This window comes from Hydra vulgaris, chromosome 01 (genome assembly GCF_038396675.1).
Source record: "Hydra vulgaris chromosome 01, alternate assembly HydraT2T_AEP".
NCBI lineage: Eukaryota > Metazoa > Cnidaria > Hydrozoa > Anthoathecata > Hydridae > Hydra > Hydra vulgaris.
This window is the reverse complement of record NC_088920.1, coordinates 18,328,379-18,345,867: the sequence shown is the minus strand read 5'-3', so window position 1 is coordinate 18,345,867 and position 17,489 is coordinate 18,328,379. Positions and strand designations below refer to the sequence as shown.

At 26.0% G+C, this 17,489-nt stretch overlaps 1 long non-coding RNA gene across 2 annotated transcripts in view; it reads right to left on the bottom strand.

Moving 5' to 3' along the window:
* LOC136074806 (uncharacterized) overlaps positions 1 to 17,256 on the bottom strand; it is a 30,733-nt gene extending 13,477 nt beyond the window's left edge. For both annotated transcript variants that reach the window (XR_010635454.1, XR_010635455.1), the window contains exons 1-2: positions 17,161 to 17,256; positions 5,130 to 5,414 (exon numbers count right to left, since the gene is read on the bottom strand). This is a non-coding gene — a long non-coding RNA (uncharacterized LOC136074806). The remainder of the gene's footprint in view (positions 1 to 5,129; positions 5,415 to 17,160) is intronic.
* Between the last annotated feature and the right edge of the window lie 233 nt (positions 17,257 to 17,489).

Here is a 17,489-nt window from a genome sequence, read left to right as displayed (position 1 = left end):
GGTAAACTGACAAACAAACAAAACAAAAAAAAGTAGTTGGACATGCTCTTGCAGCCAACTTTCAACTGTTGTCTTAATGTTGCTTCTCATTCTCTTTTCTATAAATACTATAATGGGTGCTGGTCTAAAAATCTAGCGCCTGCTGTACTGTGACTGTTCCTAATTGCTTCAAAATTTCTCTTACCCCTATTTTTTTTTTGAACATTATTTCTTTGGAATTTGTTTCCTTCATTTTGATTTCCTGATTCATATAATTTACAATCTTTTAAACTTCATCTTTTGTCCTCAGTAACTTCCAACATTAATAGTGGTTGCTTGCAGCCTTGTTAAAAGTGAAGATGTTTAAATAAAATTTATTGATTTTTAAGTTCTAATTTTTGTTATTCTTACTTTCTCTAGTTTGTTTATGAATCATTCATTCAAAATATACATTCATTGAATGTAACTTTAAATGAACTACTCTTTTTCGAAATAACAGCAGTGCTAGTCTCACTTTTCAAGACGAGGTAAGTAATTTACTCAAATTGAAATCAACTAATGTTTTTCTGATATATCAAAAAATATATGTCTAGCACCAGGTAATCCTCTTATCAGTAAACCCACCAGTGCACAGTGGGCCAGAGGTGAGCAAAACCCCTCCAAACTAACTTCTATATTGGAGTAATTTCTTTTTGTAAATGTAATCTAGACACCCCCAGCACTCTAAAACTGATGTAACTTTTTCCCTACTATGATTTATGATTATGATAAAATGACTATTTAAGTAATCATATCCACTTCTAAAGACTGAATATGCCAAGATTTGAATTCCCTAACTGCAATTACCTATATTTAGACATACAACATGCCCCATCTTATTTTAAAACCATCGAGACCCCATAACCACAAGCTAAACAAAAAAAAAAAATTTTTGGTGCATAAATAATTATTTTCATACAAATTTAGTGCAAATTACATATAGGTTGCTTATGGAATCATTAAATTAAAATGGCTGCATAAAATTTGGTTGACGACTCTAGTTTTGTTTATTTACAGGAAGAAATCCTCTTAAAATCGGGGATATCTTCTTGAACTAACACATCAGAAAATTAAAAAAAATAACTTCTATTCAAAATAATAACAAAAAGAATATTTGCTACTCAAAGATTTAGGAAATAAACTTTCCATAGAGCCTAATATTTTTGATCTCATTTTTGAACTAGTAAATTATATTTCCAAATACTACAATGTGCAGAAGTGTAACTTTAATGATATTAAAGGCGTGTATTATTTTGAAAGACTTTGCATATGTTCAAAATACATCAGATTTTGTGCAAGATTTAAAATTATGTGGTTCACACCTTTAGATAATATAAAGCAACCATTAAGAGTTTAGATAAGTTCTTGAATGTACAATGGCAAAAATTTCTAGCTATTGTTGAAGATATTCTTGAATCTAATTATAATTTAAGACAAATCATAGAAAAATTGAACCTGTTTTTTTTTGTTAATTCCGAGAATGAGGCCGAGAAGGCCACTACGGAAGAGGAGGGTACATTTTTGCTAATTGTGGTGATAACCCTCTCTCAATTCCGAAACAAGAACTTTGACAAACAAGGTGGCTGCGCAGAGAAACAAGTTGAGCGCGGTTTTACCAAGGATGTGGTGGGGATCATCTTGGAACCTTTCGCTTATGAAGCAAGTGCTCTACCACTACACCATTACCCCTTTTTAAGTTACTTTTGACTTGAAATGTGGAAATGTGTTATATGACTTTAAAAAGCATGTTTATTGTTATATCTACATTATATTTAGGCACAAAACAAACTCTTGGCAGAATTGATAATTGGTCCAGTAAATATTCAATCAAAACAAATAAATGAAATCATCCATGAATAACTTTATAAACTGCATTTTCCAATTCTCCAATTTATGAGACTTCCAGCATGTAAAATATTGTTGTTTTACAAACTAGAAAAGTTGAAAAATTGCTTACTGCTGTGTCATGTACAGCATTATGTGGAACACCATAACCAAGGATTAGGTAACTTTGCTAAAAAGTGTGGAGAAAGTATTTATGCAATGTTTAAACCAATATGTACAAGGTTTAAGTGACATATATTGAACATAAATGAATGTTCTGTTATTGATATTTATAAGTGTGGTGTTGTTAATGGTATCTACAATTACTTAAATATTTTTTAAATTACATAGTTCAAACATTTATTTTTATTTTAAAGCCTCATTTCCCCATATTAAAAGCGAAAAAAACTTTTAGGGGTGGAACCTCCAGTTTTTTACCGGTTGCCCTGTAGGTGACTGAAATATCATATATGTTTAACTTGAGTCGTTTACTTTGATAAACAGTAGTCCAGTATTTATAATTTTATTGGGTATTTTTTCTTAGGTGAAAACAGTGAAAAAAATTTAATTATTGACTACTAACATATGACTTATAAGAACTGTTTAATTAAAAATAAAAAACTTAAAAAAAAGTAAAATTGAGGATTAGGAAATTACTTGGAATAAAAATATTAATAGCCATAACCAAAAAAAAACTTTTTATAAAGAGAATAACTTTATCTTTTTATGAAACGTTTTATAAAACTTCACATTAATTTAATTTACTTTGATAAGACTACTTTTTTATTAAAAAAAAATTTCCACATGCATCATTAATGTTTTTTATTACATTGTTTGACAAAGTGAAAAAATTTATTTTATTAATGAAAAAAAGGTTCAACGTCATTAATAATTCATATTAATAATTCACCTCTTCACATGACTCAAAATGTTTACCTTAATAAACATTTAAAAAAATGATATATTAACATTTCAAAATGAAAAAAAAATGCAATTTTGAATCTCATTTTGAATTGAGAAAAAAATTTGATTCAAAATGTGACTGAAGTGTTTACATTTTTTTAATACATTTGCATTTTGAATTGAAAAGAAAACAGGTTTCAAAATGCAACAAGGTTTTAGAAACAGTTTAGTTGTACTTTCAAACATTTTATCAGCATGCATGTCAAATTTAATTAAAATCAGCTTTTTTTATTAGGTTTAATAAAATTATATAATGCACTGGAGTGTATTCATTTTTAAATGTTGTGTAAAATTTACATACATTTTTAAAGGTGTTGTACTTTAAATATATTTTTAGAAGTTTCTTTTAAATAATTACAAGGAATAAAATCTTCGTAGTTAAAAATATGTTTTTATTAATAAACACTTCTTTGTAAATAATAAAACTGTCTGGTCATCCTGTCAAACTATTAACAGGTTGTTTTTTTAAAATTCAACTCTCCCTTCAAAAATAAACAAGTTGTGTGGCTGGATAACCATGAGGTTCCACCCACTTTAATTAAAAGCTTACTAAAAATGAAAATTATAATGCATATATTTCTAAATTCTTAAATGGGTCAAAGGTCTTCCTAAAACCTTTTCAGGCACCCTTGTACATAATTAAAAAATCATATTTCTAAACCTACAGGACACTCTTATGTTCAAAACGTTTTGTGCCACATCAATAAACTGTGTAGTGTCTTTGGTCCAGTAGATATATGTTAATAAAACTTTAAAAAATAACATTTGTATCTTAGTAATTCATGTCATTTAGGGCAGTATAAAAAATATTTACTTTTGTCGTTAGGAAAGTTCGTAGGACTCCCCTATAAAAAATAAAAAAGTTTTTTTTAGTTTTATTTTATTAAAAGTTCAAAATAATGTCCATCATTATCTATACAGAGTTGCATCCTTTCAAGCCATTTGTCAAAAGTTTTTTTATACTTTTCTTTGGGTATACTTTGAAGTAGCTTCGTTATGCAAGTTTTTTGACTTCAGACATCAGTATCATCATCAAGATTTTTTTTTATCAAGTCGAATAACTAATAATCGGATGGAGCTAAGCCTGGTGAGTATGGTGGGTGGCAAATTATTGTAATTCCAGCTTGGTTTAGACATCTTGTGATGGTTTGAGTCACATGGGGTCGAGCGTTATCATGGAAAAATTTAAAGTTTTGAGTGCCTATTTTAGGTCTTTGCTTATTTATTTTGCATATAAGATGTTGCAAACAATTTTTTATATAATATTCGCTCGTAATGGTGTTTCCCTTTTCAACATAACCCAAATAAACAACACCTGTTGTTTTGAAGAAGATGTAGAACATGTTTTTTGGCTGAAACCTGTCGCATCTTACTATAGTTCTTGGACCTTTACCTTCACCAACCCAACTAGCGTTAGCCAACTTGTCTCCAACTTGTCTCAAATAAAACCACGACTCATCTCCTGTAATAATATCACATAGTCTCCATGGGCTGTTTCTGAAAAGACATAAATTTTCCTTACATGCCTCAACTCTATTCTTGCGATTTTGATTGGTGAACTTGTGGGACATCTAAAGTGATGTTAATTTTCTTTTTTTAAGTGCGTTGTGAATGATTTTGTTGATTGTAAAACGATTAATCGATGTCAGGGCTTCAATTATATCATGTGTTGCATGCGGATTTTCTTCGATAATGCCTCGATCACATTCAATATTCTCAGCTGTATATGTTGTTTGAGGGTGCCCTGAGCGAGAACCATCTTCGAGACTCTCTCTACCATCTTTAAATAAAGGAGCCCACTTGGCAACTGTACTATATTGTGGAGCTTGGTCACCATAAACTAAAACCAATTCATCGGTTATGGCTTGTGCTGAAACTCCAAGTAGAGCACGGGTTTTAATATATGCTCGATATTCAAATTTTTCCATTTTTAAATTTTTTCTTTTAAACGTATATGATAAAATTTAAATAACTTTTTAAAAAACCTTCAAAATAATTTAACAAGTACTTAAAATGTTCATAATTAAACACAGTTTAAAATGATATATAAATATTTCATTATTTCCTGTCTCATCTTTATAGATAAAGTTCTATGAACTTCTCTAACGACCTTAGTAAAAAAACAGCATTAATTTCCTTTAATTTCACAGATATTTACTAATGACATAAATGCATGTTTCATTATTAATTATAAAAATACCAATAATTTCTTTTAACTTAACAAATATTTACTATTGACATAAATGTCTCATGTTTTGCAAAAACACATTAGAATGTAGAAAAAGAAAAAATTAAAAATTTTATTAGTGTTATATTAATTTTACCTCTGAAATCTCTATCAATTTCAAATACTATATCAAGCCGATTAAAAGCTATCAACTCTTTTTTTAATTGCTACCATGAAAAAAAACCATTTAATTGTTTCCATTTTTTTAAAACATTGTCAGCTTTCCGATAACATTTTATATGATCAGAGTCAATGTTATCAAGATCTGAATCACTTATACCTAGGTGTCTTCCCCATCGATACCAATCACTTCCAATTTTATAGCTTATTTTACCACAGCATTTTGAAAATAATTTGTCAGAAGTCAAATTACTTCTTGACACTAAACATAAGAAATTTAAGAGGTTGAAAAACAATTTATAAAATACCAATAAATAAACATTAGGAATATCTCACTACAGAGTAATTTTGTAGATGCAGACTTATTAAATAAACTTATTAAAATTAAATATTAAATAAAGATTCACATATAAGCCATATTTGGTAAAAATAATGATCAATTAAAAAGGTTAAGGGACAAAACTTTGCGCTAAAGATAAAAAAAACAAAAACAAGAAACTAAAAAAAATAAATACTAAAAGTATCTGTTACTACTTTATAACATACAAACCAACTCTATTTCTCTCTGCATATTAAAATTAAATATTTCATAAATTATATAAAATTTATTTGTAAATATATATTATTTTTTTATTAATTTAAAAAGCGCATACTTTTTATGATAAATGGTAATATTTAAAACAATGTATGATTGACTTTATAAACAAGACTTAAAACAAAAAATAGATTTTTCAATCAATAAAGATTTAAGTTTTATTTAATTTTATCATTTAAGTTAATAAAATGAATAATCAAATAAATTTAATAAGTTTAATTACATAAATTAAATAAATTAAAATAAAGTAATTTAAAATAAATTAAAGTAAATAAAAAAAAATTAAATAAAAATTTAACTAAGTTTTCTAGGAGCTTGTAGGAAAAAAAAAAAATAAATAAATATATATATATATATATGTACATAAATCAAAGAAATAATATAATTCTTATAATTATATAACTCTTTCATAAATTGAACATTTGTTTCTTTATTAAATAGTTGTTAATAGTAAGTAGTTGATTTCATTAGAAGTGTCGCCTAATTTTATAAAAACGTTATAAAAGATAAAAGTTATTAATTCAAATTATTATTATTATTTCATTTATTTAACACCCAATGTAATTTACAAGGTAAAAAAAGAAAAATAAGAAAGTTATTTCTCGTGATTTTCACTTAAGAATTTTTTCTTCCAGAATTTGTTTAAAAATTCCTCTTTGCTCTTTCGCATTCCAGCACTCTATTGCATGTTTCAAAGTTTGTTCAACTTCGGAGGGAATTTCACTTTTAAAAAGTGCTATTTTTATCTTCTTTTTATTTTGAATTAAGTTTTGAAAATTTAGCATCCGAAAACGGCATAGGTCCTGAATATCGCCAACAAACGAATGTTTAAATAAGGGGTGTTTCAGTTGTGAAAAGATAATGTCTGAAGTTGTTTTATTATTAAGAAGACGAAGAAACAAGTTTAATTTATTTTGTTGAATACTTTTTGAAATTTCCTGGATTTTAAATAGCGAATTTGTATAGTTCTTACTGTGTTTTGAAATATTTAAAAGCGATTTTAGTGCACTCCTTCCAACTACATCTAGCTTTTTCATCAAATCAGAATTATTTTCACATATCTCCATACCATAAGTTAAGGTAGGGACTGCCAATAATTTATATATATAAGAAATAGAACTTGGGTGGGCAAACCGGATTCCAGATTGAATAAGAGTTTGAACAACAACTCTAAAGTTTGAAATTTTTTCATCAACATTTGTATTATTGAGTGAAGCAAAAGTTGAATGTTTAGTATTCCATGTGAATCCCAGATGTCTAAGTTTATTCTAAAGATTTATTTTATTACTAGATATCGTTATCGTATTGGTTTGTATTTGTGCTTCACCTGAAATCAAGAATTCAGTTTTGTCGGCATTTATTTTAATACAATTTAAATTATTGTAAATATTGCATGTTTTTATTAGCTTTTTGAGACCAGAGAGGGTAGAGCTTAAAAGTATGATATCATCCGCATATGCCACCACACCAGTGAAGTTACCATATATCGATGTACCAACAATACCTTGATTTGTAATAGTTTCAAGAAGACTTTCAGTGTAAATATTATATAGGTGAGGTGAAAGAATCGATCCTTGTCTTACTCCTTGCTTTAGAAGAAAGGAGTTTGATTTACAACCTTGATATGAGACTGTTGCACTACTATTGTTATATAACGAAGAGATAGTGTTAACTATACAGAGTGGTAATTTTTTATCGAAATATAATTTATCAAATAGGATATTCCAGTTGCAACTATCAAAAGCTTTTTCTACATCTAAAGAGCATAGGTATACAGGTGAATTGTTGCTATTGTAATGTTTAATTGTTTCGCTAATTAGAAATTCAGCATGTAGCGTTGAACAGTTAGCATTGAATCCAAATTGTAGGGGGTGAGTATCTCTAATATCCGGACATATAATAAGGATTAGGTATTCTAGAACCTTTGTAAAAATTGGTATAATGCTAATACCGCGATAATTGTTCGGGCTATCTAAAGATTTTTTATACGATTTAACAAGGGGTACAATAATAGACGTCGACATTGATAATGGTGTCCATCCATAATTAATAAAATAATTAAAAAATTTGATGAGCCATTTTGTTAAAGTATCACAATTTGCATATTTCAAATGTTCTGCTGAGATACCGAGAGAGTCAGGAGATTTTTTAAATTTTAGGTTCGAAATAGCCCTAATTATATTTTCTTCAGTTATTATAACATCATCATGTTTTGTACACGGGGGAATTCTCTGATGATTTCCATTACGATGTGTTATTTTTGAAGTATTCAGTACTTTTTCGAAGTGGTTTGCAAATTCTGAAGTAATGGATTCTTTGTCTTTTTTATTATTTATGGTAAATAATCTAGAATTTATGTCTTTGTTTAAACATCTAAAAGCATTCCAAAAGTTTTTTGGTCTAATATTTTTTAACTTTTCAATTTTAGTATACTGTGCGCAAATTTTATTATTTTGAGCCAACTTGACGGCTTTGCGAAAGCTTTTACGAGCCATTAAGTAACGATTGAAAGTTACGGAGTTTAAATCTTTTAAAAAACCAGAATCCCTCCATTTGTTGAAATGAATTGAAAGAATAGTTTTAGAACGACTTAATTCAGGTGTCCACCAAGATTTTGAATACAAACATTGCTTTTTACTTCTTAAAGTTTCCTTGAAAGCTATTTGAGCGCTGCCAGCAATTATTTTATAGATTTGAATAAGGTCGTATTCATAATTATCAGTAAAATTAAGATAGTTAAAGCAATTGGTTAAATGATCATTATATGAATTTATAAAGTTAGAATTGTTCCAAGCGTAGCTAGGAATATTAGTATCTTCTTCTATTGTGGTATTGTATTTAGTGTGCTTACCTTCAACTTCAACTGATATTGAAAGTGGTAAATGATCGCTTAAGTTATTTGAGCACTCAGGATGAACAATGCATTTTAGACTTAGGAAATTTGTATATTTGGGTATGGCGACGTGATCAATATATGACGAATTCGGTAGCGCCTGGTGCCGATATGTATAATAAGGGCCAGAACCTTTAGTTACATCTACTAGTTCTAATTGATTTGTTTTTAAAAATTCAGATAAGTGGACAGAATAACTGTTTCTTTTGGAATTTGATCTTTCAAATAAGTCATATATTTGGTGTGGAAAAGATTGGAAATCAACGGCTATAATTATATTACCGTTACCTTCGTAACTATTAATTAAACCTTTGACGATATCTAGTTGACTTTTGTATTCTTCCAATGATGAGAGGCTGTTCCGCGATGAGAAGAGGTATATTCCAATAACTATAATATTAAGTTCATTTTTTTCGAAATTTATTGCTAAAATATGGTCATCCTCGTAAAGTACTCTAATATTTTGGAATTGATTTCTTCGTATAAAGAACGCATTTCCGCCAAATGGTCGACCTTTTACATGTTTATTAGACTGATGGAAATAAATGGAGTGTGTTTTATTAAATAAATCTCTTATTATGGAGTATTCAAGTTTAGATATCCAATGTTCACATAAAAACGTTATATCATAAGATTGTATAAGTGACTTTGTAAATTCAATGTTTGACTTAAGTCCCTGACAGTTAAAAGTACATATATCGAAAGTTGTTGAAGGCTTGTTTTTTTCTCTTATGCTGCCTGGATCCATTTTCAATTAAAATTTTTATCCTGGCTCCCGTTGGATACCAGATTTTGTTCACTGTTTTTGAAAAAGCGTTTTGTCCTAAAAGGTTTTACAATTATATTATTGTGCCATACCTCAGGGTTGAATATCTTGACTTTTTCCAAACTGTTTATTGTAACTCGAAACGATCAATTATACTCGTTTATTTTGTTTACGGCAACTAACAATGGCGTAATGTCTATTTCACTTATCATATAATTTTTAAGATCTTCTTCAGTAATTTGATTGCATATGCCTCCCACAAAGACATCAAATTTACGTACAATTTTTTCGCCTGCAATGCTTTTATGATCAGTAATTTTAGTTACCAAAGATAGGCTCGACCTTACGGTACTTTTTTTCAAAAGATAAATTTTGGTGGCGTGCAACAGGCCGCACGGGTTTATTATTCTTACCAATTAAAATAAAGTTGTCATCTTTATTTCGTTCAATACTCATTTTCAGTTTTTTGTCATTTATTACGTCAGAAATTTTCTCTGAAGTTCTTGCGGTTGATTGCGTTTGAGCCACAACGTTGGCAAATGTTTTTGAAAAATGTTGTTTTTGTGTATTTTTAATTTCAATATTATTTGGATATAAGGAATCACAATTAATCGAATTTGAAACAATAGATTTGATTGTTGGTTTGCCGCAAGATTGCTGAAAGCTATCTTTCGTAAAATTTGCGGTGACTTCAGAATTTTTATTTTCATTTTGCGTGTCGTAGTTAAAATGTTTATTTTCACATTGTGCATAATAATCATATTTTACGTTTTGGGTATTTTCGTTTGATACTTTAAGGTTTTTAATAAGTTTACTTTGATGAGTTAATTTTTCTCGCATCAGACTTAGCTCCAATTTTATTTCTTTGTTTTCTTTTAGAATAGAGTAATTGTAAATGTTATTTATCATAATTTTCTTGTAAAAAATGTAATTGTAAATATTATTTATCATAATTTTCTTATACATTCATATTTTTTTAGACCTTGCTTTATTTTAGTTGAATTTTTGAGGGGTTTTTTTTTTTTTGGATAAAGATTTTTTTTTTGTTGGAAAAAGTGTTTTTTTATAAATCACTTTGTTTTGTCATTTGCAAAAAAATTGTCATTTTTTTTGTAAATGATTTGTAAAAGTTTTTTTGAAAGATTCTCAAAATACCAAAAAGCTGCGGTAAAATTACCACAAAAATCTATTTGTGTGGTCAGAAATAGCCTGAATATATATATATATATATATATATATATATATATATATATATATATATATATATATATATATATATATATATATATAGAGAGAGAGAGAGAGAGAGAGAGAGAGAGAGAGAAAGAGAGAGAGAGAAATTTGACACATTTTGTTGGTCGTTTTTTTGGGAAATATATAAAAATTATTCATTTAAGCTTCTAAATTTAACTTTAATGGCAATATTATTAAACACATTTTAATTTCAGATTTATATAGGAAAACTAAGGTTGAATTTGACTAAAATTCTTTTACTTTTGGTATGTTTAAAGGTAATTGTTTTATTGTTAATGTTTAGGTTAACTTGGTTATAGCAGTCCTGTATAAAAAATTATTAGTTAATTTTATCTTCCTCAATTTAATTTTTATTGACTTTATTGTTATATATTGACACAATAAACCCTTCTTATGTAAATTTATTATACTTAACTACATTTACTTTTATTTAATATTTGATATATATATATATATATATATATATATATATATATATATATATATATATATATATATATATATATATATATATATATATATATATATATATATATATATTATTATTATTAATTTACTGTACTCATAAAGTTTTGAGTTGCAAATAAAAAGTTATAAGCAGTTATAAAAGCTCTTTTTAATAATCAATTATGTTCTTTATTTAATTATATTTAAATTTTAGATATTTTGCATAACAGTAAATTTTAATTATAAAAATAAAGTAAAGTAAGGCCATACAGGAGGGAGAAATAAAACAGTAGTTGCCAATTTTTTTATACCTATGAAACACATTAGCAAAATGGAAAGAGTTAAATGTTCCTTTTGCTTTGACATTATGTCTAAAAACGGAACTCGAATGACTAAGCATATTGAAAAATGTCGAAAATGTCCTGAAGAAATAAAAAGTCTATATGCAAATAAATTAGATCATAGTCAAAAACAACAAGACTCTTCTGGAGATGCTGAACCAAAAGCAAAAAATCCACGATCTGATTCTTTTGGAACATCCTCTTCTGAATCAATTTGTAGAAGTAAAACGCCAAGTTCGGTGTTTGACAGCATGACAAAAACTGAAAAGGTGTGTATTGTATTTTTAAATTTTAGGATTTAATTGAAGAATTAACTGATATGGCAACTAGCTTATTAAAAATTCATGATGTATAGACTTAAAATTGGTTTCATGATTGCCTGATGTACCAGTATGACATTATCTTTTGCAGGAACTGATTGATACACACCTAGCCAGAGCAATATATGCTAGTGGATCGCCACTCCATATAGTAGAAAAAACTATTGGAAAATTTTTTTGAACAAGTTACGTCCTGCTTATAAGCTTCCGTCAAGACATGAAGTGTCAAATGTGTTGTTAGATAATGAATTTTCAAGGATTTCAGCAAATGTTAAAGAAATGGTAGCAACTGCAGATTATCTTAGATTTATGTGTGATGGATGGAGCAATTTAAGGTACAGTAACAATTTATTATAATATTAGTTGATGGAATTGAAGCTATATTATTTAGTTAATAAACAGATCATATTTGTTTATATGCTGTTTCTTCTTTACAGAAATGAATCATTAACTTTGTAATGACATTGCCTTCTTCATCACCCATTTTGTGTAAGACATTGCCTACAGGTAAAACCATAATTCTAGTACTGTATACAATGGATTTACTTAACAGACTGTTAGACTTTTAAAATATGCATATTATTTTATAATTAACTTTGATATTTTATATAACATATGATATTTTATTATATTTATTATATATATTATTATATTATTATATTTATGATATATTATTATATTTATCATATATTTGATATTTTATATAACATTATATAACAATTATTTGATATAACAAACAACACTGAAAACCATTTCAGTAAGCAGAAATAATATATCAGTAAATAGGTTTATAATACTTATATAGTACAGTATATATAATATATCCTAAACTGTTTTGTAGGAACATTAAGCCATTCTGGTGAATATAAGGCAAATGAAATAAAGAAAGTTTTAAAAGAAATTAATCCTAACAAAGTTTTGGGCATTGTGACTGACAATGCTGCAAATATGAAAAATGCATGGACTCGTCTAAAAGATTGTTATCCCCATCTTCATTGCTATGGATACATTTCACATGGTTTAAATTTACTGTTCACAGATTTTTTAAAATTGACAACTTTAAGTGTTTTGATGTCACAAGTAACTGATATTGTTAAAGAGATAAAAAATTCTTATTTATCTGTTTCAGCATTTAGAGATCTTCAAAAAAAATCAGCTGGAGTAGTAACATGCATTTCCTTGAAACTACCTGTACGAACTAGGTAATACAACTAAAAGTATAAATATAATGTACATTACAAAAAAAATTGAACTATGTAACTAATTTTATTATATAATCATAAAAATAGATTTTGTAAATTACTTTACTCTAAATTTATTAAAGTTATCATAATTTCTTTGTGCTTTATTTAAAGGTGGGGATCAACTGTAGTATGCTTAGGTAGCGTACAGAAAAATAAGCAACCATTAAAAACATTTTCTATTTCTGAAAACAGTGGACTCAATTCAGCAACAAAAAATATTCTTCTATGATGATTTTTGGACAGGGTTGAAGGTTTTTTCAAATTGCTGTCACTAATAGCTGATGCAATAAAGAAAACTGAATCAAATACTCCCATGTTATCTACTGTTCTGGAAACTTGTCACTTCTTGGAAGACCACATTTTAAAAACTTAACAGTTAGCCCATTCTCAAAAAAGGAAGAAGAAGCCAAAAAAATCTTCAAGAAAAGAAAAGATTTTTGTTTAACAGAAATTCACTTGGCTGCCAATATACTAGATCCCAAATTTCAAGGCAGAGTCTTGACTGGAGAACAAAAGGTATTTACTACACATAATTCATATATGATTCTTAAAACCAAATACATTTTAGCCTTGGGCATTAAAAGTAAAATTTTCAAAAAATTTAGAGTTATATTAAATAGTATTTTCAAATTTGAAAATACTATTTAAATTAATAAAGTAATTGTAAAATTATTGAAAGAAAATCTTTTTATAGATTGGTGCATGTGAGGCGATACACAACATTGCTGCAAGTACGCCTGAAGTAAACAAAGAAATTATGATGTTTAACTTGGCTAATTATCAATCAAAGGGTGGTATATTTTCAAAACCTTTTATTTGGACTGCAGTTGGAATAACTCAACCCATAAATTGGTGGAAAGGGTTGTGTTCCTTAACTGAACTATCAAAAGTTACATCTATAATTCTTCAGCTACCAGCTTCAAGTGCAGCATGTGGGAGAAGTTTTAGCACTTATTCTAATATTCATAGGGCAAAAAGAAATCGCTTAACGACTGAAAGGGCTGGAAAACTAGTTTTCATTTCACAAAATTTAAAACTTGAGAATGTTGAAAACACCAGTTATGAAAATGGTACAAGCATAACTACTCTTCAAATTAATAACGCAAGTGTAAATAAAGTTCCTAGCACTTCAATGCCTTGGTCAGAGTCTGAAGCAGTTAATATACAAAGTGACAGTGACTTTGTTTATGAATCATTAGATGAAGGTAGTCTAGGGCAGGAAGACTCGGACGCAGAAAGCACATCCATTTAGAATATCTTTTATAGTTTAAATACATGTTAAAATTACTAAATTATTGACTTTTTTTGCTTAAATATTTATACTTTTTTTTAATTGAGTATATACTACACTACACAGTACTACACTACTTAGCACTAAATTAATAACGAATTAAAAGTAATAAAACATTATTATTCAAAAATATTAGAATATGTAAATTAAATTAAGTTAAGGCTTTTATTATAAGGGCTTACTGGCAATATAATTCAAAATATTTAACAAACAATGTAAGACTAAATTATTACATAATAAATACTAGGGTTGTCTATTTCTTTAAAGATTTGAAGTCTGATATTAAATAAACATGATATTGTATATTAGTATATTTAAATTATGAAAAATAGTTATTTTGTCATGGACAAGTATAGTTTCTGTATATAATGAGTGTAATATTTAGGATGTACAACAATATTTAAGAAGTAAAACATGACAAATAAACATTCTCATACAATATACCTAGATTTATAACTAACTTAATACTAAACCTCGTAATCAATATACTTAATAAACAGCTTTTTAAATTTTTTATTAAAACATTAACTTTAAATTGGTGTTTATACATTGTATTTGTGATTATAATGATCATATACTACAAATAGACACAATATAACAAAAACTTTTTCAAATTATTTACCAAGAAAAATAAAAAACTTGTTTAAAAAGTCAAAATAAACCTAAAAAACCAAAAAAAAACGCAAGAGGAAAAAAACGTGTTTTTTTGCAACTCTCTCTCTCTGTATATATATATATATATATATATATATATATATATATATATATATATATATATATATATATATATATATATATATATATATATATATATACATATTAGAAGAAAATCACTTAACAAAAATTTTTTTACTTTTTTTTTTCATTTTCATTTTTGTTTTTGTTAAGTGATTTTCTAATTATATATAATTGCTCTGTTCTTTTAAGAACATTAAGCACTCTATTTTGTAGAATACATTTTAAAGTTGTTTAAATATATATATATATATATATATATATATATATATATATATATATATATATATATATATATATATATATATATATATATATATATATATATTAGGCCCCTGCCAATCACTATTTTTAGTTTCGAATCGAATCAGGATTTGAAGCAGCTCTTGATTTGCAAATCGAATTGAATCACAATTCCAATAAGCATTTTGAGGAAATCTAAGTTGAACTAAAACAAAGATATCCTCAAAATGATGATTTGATTTGAGATTTGACTTGATTTGTAAATCAACACGTGATTTGATTCGGATTCGATTCGATACCATAAAAGGTGATTCGCAGGGCCCTTATATATAAATATATATATATATATATATATATATATATATATATATATATATATATATATATATATATATATATATATATATATATATACATATTAGTAGAAAATCAAAAAACAAAAATTTTTTTTATTTTTTTTTTCATTTTCTTTTTTGTTTTTGTTAAGTGATTTTCTAATTATATATAATTGCTCTGTTCTTTTAAGAACATTAAGCACTCTATTTTGTAGAATACATTTTAAAGTTGTTTAAATAAATATATATATATATATATATATATATATATATATATATATATATATATATATATATATATATATATATATATATATATATATATTAGGGCCCTGCCAATCACTAATTTTAGTTTCGAATCGAATCAGGATTTGAAGCAGCTCTTGATTTGCAAATCGAATTGAATCACAATTCCAATAAGCATTTTGAGGAAATCTAAGTTGAACTAAAACATAGATATCCTCAAAATGATGATTTGATTTGAGATTCGACTTGATTTGTAAATCAACACCTGATTTGATTCGGATTCGATTCGATACCATAAAAGGTGATTCGCAGGGCCCTTATATATACATATATATATATATATATATATATATATATATATATATATATATATATATATATATATATATATATATATATATACATATTAGTAGAAAATCAAAAAACAAAAATTTTTTTTATTTTTTTTTTCATTTTCTTTTTTGTTTTTGTTAAGTGATTTTCTAATTATATATAATTGCTCTGTTCTTTTAAGAACATTAAGCACTCTATTTTGTAGAATACATTTTAAAGTTGTTTAAATAAATATATATCTATATATATATATATATATATATATATATATATATATATATATATATATATATATATATATATATATATATATATATATATATATATATATATATATATATATATATATATATATATACATATTAGTGGAAAATCAAAAAACAAAAATTTTTTTTATTTTTTTTTCATTTTCTTTTTTGTTTTTGTTAAGTGATTTTCTAATTATATATAATTGCTCTGTTCTTTTAAGAACATTAAGCACTCTATTTTGTAGAATACATTTTAAAGTTGTTTAAATAAATATATATATATATATATATATATATATATATATATATATATATATATATATATATATATATATATATATATATATATATATATATATATATATATATATATATTAGGGCCCTGCGAATTACTATTTTTAGTTTCGAATCGAATTACGATTTTAAGTAGCCCTTGATTCGCAACTCAAATTGAATCACAATTCCAATAAGCATATTGAGGAAATCTAAGTTCAACTAAAAAATAGATATCCTCAAAATGATAATTTGATTTGAGATTCGACTTGATATATATATATATATATATATATATATATATATATATATATATATATATATATATATATATATATATATATATATATATATATATATATATATATATATATATATTTATATATATTAAAATTTAAAATAAAAAAATTTAGACAAACAAATAAAACTAATAAAAATATGTACCTATTTTATAATTAGTGATCCGATATAGTAAGTTTCCAATTCTATTGTATTAACCTTAAGATATTCAAGAAAACAACAGTACACTAATAAAAAAAACTAAAAAAAGCTAATATAGATACAGAGGAGATGCTGCATTTTTGCATTAGATATACGATCATCATTTTTGCAAAGATCAAACATCTAATGTTTTTTGCAAACCATAAAATGTTTAATCTTTGCAACAGGTTGATAGAATTTTTTTACTATTCTTAACTAAATTTATATTCATTGATAAACTTTAAATTTCATACAATAATCTCAAAAAAAATTTTAGAAATCCCCTCATAGTT